The 7,341-nt window shown below is 41.2% G+C and overlaps 1 pseudogene; it reads right to left on the bottom strand.

Annotated features, from left to right (window-relative positions):
* Positions 1 to 3,307: 3,307 nt before the first annotated feature.
* On the bottom strand, positions 3,308 to 4,153 carry LOC108514194 (ubiquitin carboxyl-terminal hydrolase 21 pseudogene; annotated as a pseudogene).
* Between the last annotated feature and the right edge of the window lie 3,188 nt (positions 4,154 to 7,341).

Below are 7,341 nucleotides of genomic sequence, written 5' to 3'. Positions count from 1 at the left end.
ACATATGCCTCAAGCAATCTCTCTGAGCATCAGTTTTCTCAGCCTTTGTGGATTTTATGCTCAACCTCACAGAGCTGGAGTCATGATTAAATAAAATAATACCTGTGGAAGCTTTGAACAGAATGTCTAGAACTAGAGCCTTCATAACTGTGAGTTATATTCCTTCTGTGTCCTGCAGCATGTTTCTGAACAAAAAAGAATGAGCACAGTCAAGACTTTGTAATAACACTAACATAGACCTGTTACTCCAAAGATGCCAAATGCCGCTTGTACATGGCCTTACTTTGTCTCCAATCCTTGCAATTCAAGGTATCATCAGTCCCCATAGACTGTGGCAGCTGGGCAAACAGGGGCCAAGGGGCACAAGTGTCTGGCTAAGAACACAAGCTCTGAAGTCAGAACCACCTGTTTTCAAATCCATGCTGCTAACACTAGCTGTAGGATGTGGGGCAAATTACTTCTGCTTCATCCATCAAATGGGGCTAATAATGACAGTAGCTTTGTCAACACTCTCATTATGAGGAATGAATGAGATTAACCATATAAAAGCACTTAGCTCAGTGAGTGCCTGTCACTTAGGATTTAATAGCAGTGGGTTTCGCTTAGCTCTTATGATTGTCTTCTGTCAGTAAGCCTCTGGGAATTCGATGATTTTGTAAAGTCTAAAGGCAAAAAGGTTCCATTAGATAAAGAAACTAGAAGATTTTAAAGGCATATGGACTTCTTAATTTCAGAGGCATTCAATTTAATGCCTTTCTCTTGTAGCTGGAAAATATTTCTGCATTTCTTGCTGTTACAATATGCTCCAGGACCACTTTTTCAGTGGGGTCCATGGTTGACATTGACTGAGATGTCAGCTTCCTTACTTGGCACCGTGCAGTTCTCTTTTTCTTGAAAGCTCTATTGAAAGAGTTCCTTAGGTTTGGGTGTTGTTAATAAGGAGGTCAGAGCCTATCTGGGGATGTGTGACCATGGGCTATATAGAGTCCCTCTGTGAATTGAGAAGAGCCACGTTGAACACAGTGCATGACACCTATTCCAGGGCTGCGTTAGGTTTGCAGACTTATCTTAAATATAGCCTCCAATGAGAGAGTGGTCTCAGAAAAATATGCAAAAAAAAGATAGTTTACAATTATGGCAAATGCTTAGTGTTAAATGTCTGATGAAAGAAAATTCTCTTCATATTTAGGATACAAATGACTCTTTTATGTCCATCATCAGGGGAATGGATAAACTGTGCCTTTTCAAACAACAGAATTATATACAGCACTAAAAATAAATGAACAATAGTTTATTTTGAATATGGATGACTCACAAACATAATATTGAGTGAAAAAGGAAGTGGCAGAAGAAATCAATTCTTTAAAAAAATGGCATACAATTTTCTAAAGTTTCCAAGCAGACAAAACTGATTAAATAATATATTGCTTCAGGAAGCATGCTTATGCAGTACTTCTATGAAGAAAGTAAAAGATAACTTTTCCAATTTGAGAAATTCCTTTTTTTAAAAAAAGAATTTTTTAAGATAGTGTGATATATTCATACAAAGAAAAAAGAACAAATTACCCATGCCTGCAAAAATGTGAATGAATGTCACAGACAGTGTGCTGAGAAAGAAGTGAGACGTAAGAGTCCACACTGTATAATTCCATTTATATAAAGTTCAACAACTTGTAGATCTACTCTATAGGGTTAGAGATTAATATAGTGGTTTTCTCCCTGGGGTGGGGAAAGGGGTGGAGGTGAAGTATTCACTGGAAACAACCTGAGAGTACCTCTGAGGTGATTCTATTTCCTCATCTAGGTTATGGTTACATGAATATTTACATATGTAAAAATTACCCTTAGTCCTTCCTAAATATTATTATTATTATTATTTTTTTTTTTTTGAGACGGAGTCTCGCTCTGTCGCCCAGGCTGGAGTGCAGTGGCCGGATCTCCGCTCACTGCAAGCCCCGCCTCCCGGGTTTACACCATTCTCCTGCCTCAGCCTCCCAAGTAGCTGGGACTACAGGCGCCCGCCACCTCGCCTGGCTAGTTTTTTTGTATTTTTTAGTAGAGACGGGGTTTCACCGGGTTAGCCAGGATGGTCTCGATCTCCTGACCTCGTGATCCGCCTGTCTCGGCCTTCCAAATTGCTGGGATTACAGGCTTGAGCCACTGCGCCCGGCCCCTAAATTTTAAAAGTAATTAAAATGATAGTAGTGCATGATTTTTGAAAATTCGAAGTCCTTTTGCTAACATGAAAAGTAAACAAGCAGGTGGGGCACGGTGGTTTATAACTGTTATCCCAGCAATTTGGGACGCTGAGGTGGGAGGATCGCTTGAGCCCAGGAGTTTGAGACCAGCCTGGGCAACAAAATGAGACTTTTTCTCTAGAAAAAATTTCCCAGCTGTGGTGGTACATGGGAGGCTGAGGTAGCAGGATCATTTGAGCCCAGGAAGTCGAGGGTGCAGTGAGCCATGATTGCACCACTGCACCCCAGCCTGGGCAACAGAATGAGATCCTGACTTAAAAAAAAAAAGCACTCTCCATAGTCACTACCATTTTATTTTGTTATTCTGTTGGCTCATGATATCACAAATGAACCACTGCTCTAACCTGTTGAATTTTTTGTAGCACCTAATCTATCCTTCCTTATTTATATGACGTCTCTTCTCTATCAGACTATAAAAAACAGGAGAACAGAATCCATGTCCCAGGTATCCCAAACTGTACACTGAGGCACCCCAGGGTGCCACAGCAAATTCATCGGGTAAATATGGGATATTTTAAATTTTCTAGAGAAACACAGCATCTGGTCAGATACCACATGAACTCCTGGCTCAAAGGTGTTCAGGTGCAGATTTATATTATGCTACATTCTTTTCATAATGTCATATTTTGGCAAAGCTGAATTTAGTGGTCACTATCTTAAAACGCAAGTAAGCATGCAGTGTGGAAGCATCCAATCCGATTCTAAGGTTTGAGAATTTATGCAGTAACCAACATGCACGTAAGTTATTTACAAATAAAATAAAAATACATTTTTCAAAGTATGTTCTTCAATTTTAAATACATTTCAAATTTTAAATACATTTTTTTTCACAGAAAGATTGCAGAGGGTCTGGGGGCTGTACATGGGCAGAGGCCTGGTGAGCTCTATATATATATATATTTATGAGAGCTACAATATATATATATTATGGGAGCTACAATCACCCTCTCCCCACTCTCTGATTTAAAAGACACAAAAATAGATGTCTCTAAGATAAACGGGGATCCTGGGGCTTAAGGGTGTTTAAAGGGCTTCACAGGGGCCAGGGCTTACAGGGGGCGTCCCAGGCGCTGGGGTGGCTCCTGCGTCAGTTGGTAGGACAGTAGGCTTCATTGGATGCCACCTGTTTTTCACTTACGGGGAGACACAAGAGTCATTGTAAACGTGCCAACCAGTCTGGCACTGGCACAGGGCTGTGTAGTGGCCACAGTGGATGCTGCCTGAGTGGTTGCAAAGGGCACACAGCTGGTAGACAGGACTTCCGACTTTGTCACTGGCAAAGACCCCTAGGCTCAGTCACTGCAGTGGGAAGTCGACACCTACAGAACTTTACTTGATGGAGCCTCAGGAGACAGAAAATAGATTCAGATGGAGCATGAAGATGCAGGGGAATCTTTGTATAGTCAAGTTTTGGCACCGCTTGTTTTCTGCCAATGTGGGTCACACACTGGGGCATTCTCTAACTCCAGCTCTTCTTCCTTGGTGAAAAGGCTCAAACAATCCCACAGAGACACCTTGCCCCCAGTGAATCCTTTCTTGGGGATGGTCAGGGAGAGGTCACAAAAAAAAAAAAACCTTGAAGGTCATGGAGTGGTATCCACAGGCCTAGCACTTGAGACAACTTTTCAACTGGCCCACAAACAGATCCACCATCTTGCTGTCCTCTTGTTCTTCCAGATAATGCTTCCACATTAGGTTGGCCCAGTCATCATCATTTAACTCAGGCTCTTTTAGCAGAGCACCCCTCCTCGGTGGGGTGGAGAGGGAGCCGGACCATGGGCAGGGACTGGTGGAGCCCTGCAACCTCCATGGTTGATTTCAAGGTGTAGCTGCTCCATAAGGAATGTCAGGAACTCTTGGGTATCCTGCTGGCTGTATCCAGAGAAGAATGTTTTTCAAATGTCTACTAAATTGTTAATCCATATGTACTTATTAAGTTGTTTAAGCCTAATTGTTAAAAAAAAAAAAAAAAAAAAGAACTGTTAGTTATTACTCTCAGACTGGTGGAGCCATAAAAATAGTACTAACAGACTGGAGGTGCCATGACCAAGAAAGTTCAAGAACCCTGCCACAACTCATTGTAAATAACATGTAAACACAAACACATTCACACATGTGCTAGTCACCCAGTGTGGTGTCTGATGTGAAATGACTTCTTACCAAACGTACTGAAGAATTAGTGAATGAATGAGGAAGCAGCGCTCCTTTGGCTTATCTTCTCATGCCTGGATATGTGTTCAAGTTGGCCATCTCAGTGTGCAGCTCTCTCAGTGAATAACTCCCTTCCAGCCTTCCATTGCACAGGCTGGGGACAAGAAAATGGAAGCTAGGTGAGGTCCTGGATCACCGGGGTACCACTCTGGGCACACAGGAAATCTTCACAAAGCAAGTGAGCATGACAGAAATTGAAGGCGTAAGGCTGAAGGAGAAGCTTCCATCCAAGACAGTTGACTGGGAACACACAAGTAAACCTGAGAACAAAAACACAAAGGCAGCTGAGAGGGGCAGAGGGAGAGCCTGAATGAAAGGGCAGGGAGGTGTGAGAGGAGACAAGAACAGGAGGCAAAGGCTGGCAGAGGCGTGAAGTGAGACACGGAAGAACCAGAAGGTCAAGTCATTGAGTTTGAATGTCATTGAGATTTCTTGAAAAAAAGAGTAGGTTGGATGATGTGGTCAGTGTCTTGGGAAAGAAATGTCATTTTAGCACAAATGCTTGCAATGAAGCAACAAGGATACCAAGGTCACTTGGTTAATATGTAGCTTGGAGAGCTCCCAGATGGGCTCTGAGCAGGATTTGAGAAGAATTCAGAAGCATGACGGAGTATGCAAAATAGGACCCGGGGTAGATTCATCTGAGGGAATCATCCATTATGTTAGAAGGGCTGCAAGTGAAGGAAAACAACACGTTTTCTTTCTAGGCTGAAAATTTCTACACTAAACTCACTCCTTCAAATTAGGCTAGAGAACATGGTCTGATAGGGTTCACCTTTAGATTACCAATGGAGCAACAGGGATGTGGCTCAAATATAAAAACCTGCTCTCACACAGATTATGTCTGCTGAACAATGGCTCCGGATGGCTCGCCAGGCTGGCAGATGGCTCTGCTTGCAAGACTCATACCAAGTTGTGTCTCATTCTGTCTTTAAGAGGGTTCATTCATTTTGCATTGCCGCTCAAATTTTAATGTAGATCATATTTCAGTGTTACCTCTACGTGATCATACCATTTAAAATGAAGTATTTGCATCTGTTTATACTTGGAACGTTTTACAACTTCATGTCAGCCCTTTATTCTTAGTTGAACCATTATTCTCTCCATGTATAAGACCTATTTATTCTGAAGTCCCTGTTATCTTTTTACTAGTCCTTTGAAGTTGTATTGTATAATAGTCTTTTTGGTGTCCTGAAAGAGAATGATATCAATGTAGTCAGTATCATCAAGAAATGCTGGGGAGGCAGCTGAGATTAGTGGGAATTCACTAGACGAGGATCAAATCCCAAGTCTATCATACATTAGCTGTGACTTTGGCCCAGTTAGGTTACGTCTCTGAACATCTGCTCCTTCATCCATGAAATGATAAGGCGATAGTGACTGCAGGTAGAGTAGGAGCTTGAGTCTCCCACGAGCCTGTGTGTGAACTCTGGGCCTACCATTTACTAACACCCTGAACCCAAGGAAGTGATTCAGCTGAGTCCAAATTTCACCTTGTATCAAATAAGAATAATGAGGTTTTCCTCATGGGGTTCATAAGATAAATGAAGACAATTATAAGTAGAATTGCTAAATGTTTTGTTTTGAACCCCACTGACTAGGATTTCAGTGCTCCCTTTAGGAAAAACATATATATATATATTTTTTTTAAAGTAGGGCATTATATATGGTATATGCCCTATATATATATATATATATAGGGCATATACCATATATGTGGCATATACTATATATATATATATATGGTAGGTGTTATAGTTATCTTGTCATGCCATGACTTAGGTGCAATTATTTCTACTTACTCTCTGAGTTTATGCCTTACTACAGTGATTTGCAAATTAGACGTAAAGTATGGGACTTGATTCCACATAAATTCTGATGTGAAAGGCAGACATGGCTGGCTGTATGCAGCAAAGCACACTTCAGAACTGTCAGCACACAGGATGTAATTATGAAATAATGCTCAATACTTTTATTGTATAAACATAAGGGCAGGTCAGTGTTGGGTTTTGTATTAGTCCATTTTCACACTACTATAAAGATACTACCTGAGACTGGGTAATTTATAAAGAGAAGAGGTTTAACTGACTCACAGTTCTGCATGGCTGGGGAGGCCTTAGGAAACTTACAATCATGGTGGAAGGCGAAGGGGAAGAAAGGCACATCTTACACTGTGGCAAGAGAGAGCATGCACAGGGAAAAACTGCCACTTAAAACCATCAGATCTCATGAAAACTCCCTTATTATCATGAGAACAGCATAGGGGAAACCACCCCCATGATCTAGTAACCTCCCACTAGGTACTTCCCTTGACACCTGGGAATTACAATTCAAGATGAGATTTGGGTGGGACACAGAGCCAAACTATATCAGGTCTACTTTCATCTTTTACATTTATTCAACAATTTTGTTTTTGTGATTCTTTATCCTTAAACTTCCTCTTTTATTATCCTTAAACTTCATCTCTTATTATAAAAGTAGTACGTACTTATTGAAAAAATTAAGATGATAGTACAGATGATTTTAAAAATCACCTGTGATATCATGGTGAGAAATAACCACTACTAACATTTTGGTGTATAAATTCCAGTGTCTGTAGTAGGAGTGTGTGCACATATAAGTAGATATAAATAATATTTCACTGTAAACACAAGTTTTCAAGCTATAGTTTTTCAGGTAACATTTTTATTTTTTTTTATTTTTTTTTTATTTTTTGAGACGGAGTCTTGCTCTGTCGCCCGGTCTGGAGTGCAGTGGCCGGATCTCAGCTCACTGCAAGCTCCGCCTCCCGGGTTTACGCCATTCTCCTGCCTCAGCCTCTGGAGTAGCTGGGACTACAGGCGCCCGCCACCTCGCCCGGCTAGTTTTTTGT

Source organism: Rhinopithecus bieti, unplaced genomic scaffold (assembly GCF_001698545.2).
Source record: "Rhinopithecus bieti isolate Rb0 unplaced genomic scaffold, ASM169854v2 scaffold_33374, whole genome shotgun sequence".
NCBI lineage: Eukaryota > Metazoa > Chordata > Mammalia > Primates > Cercopithecidae > Rhinopithecus > Rhinopithecus bieti.
Note: the sequence above shows the minus strand (reverse complement) of the source record. Positions and strands in the feature narration are given on the sequence as shown.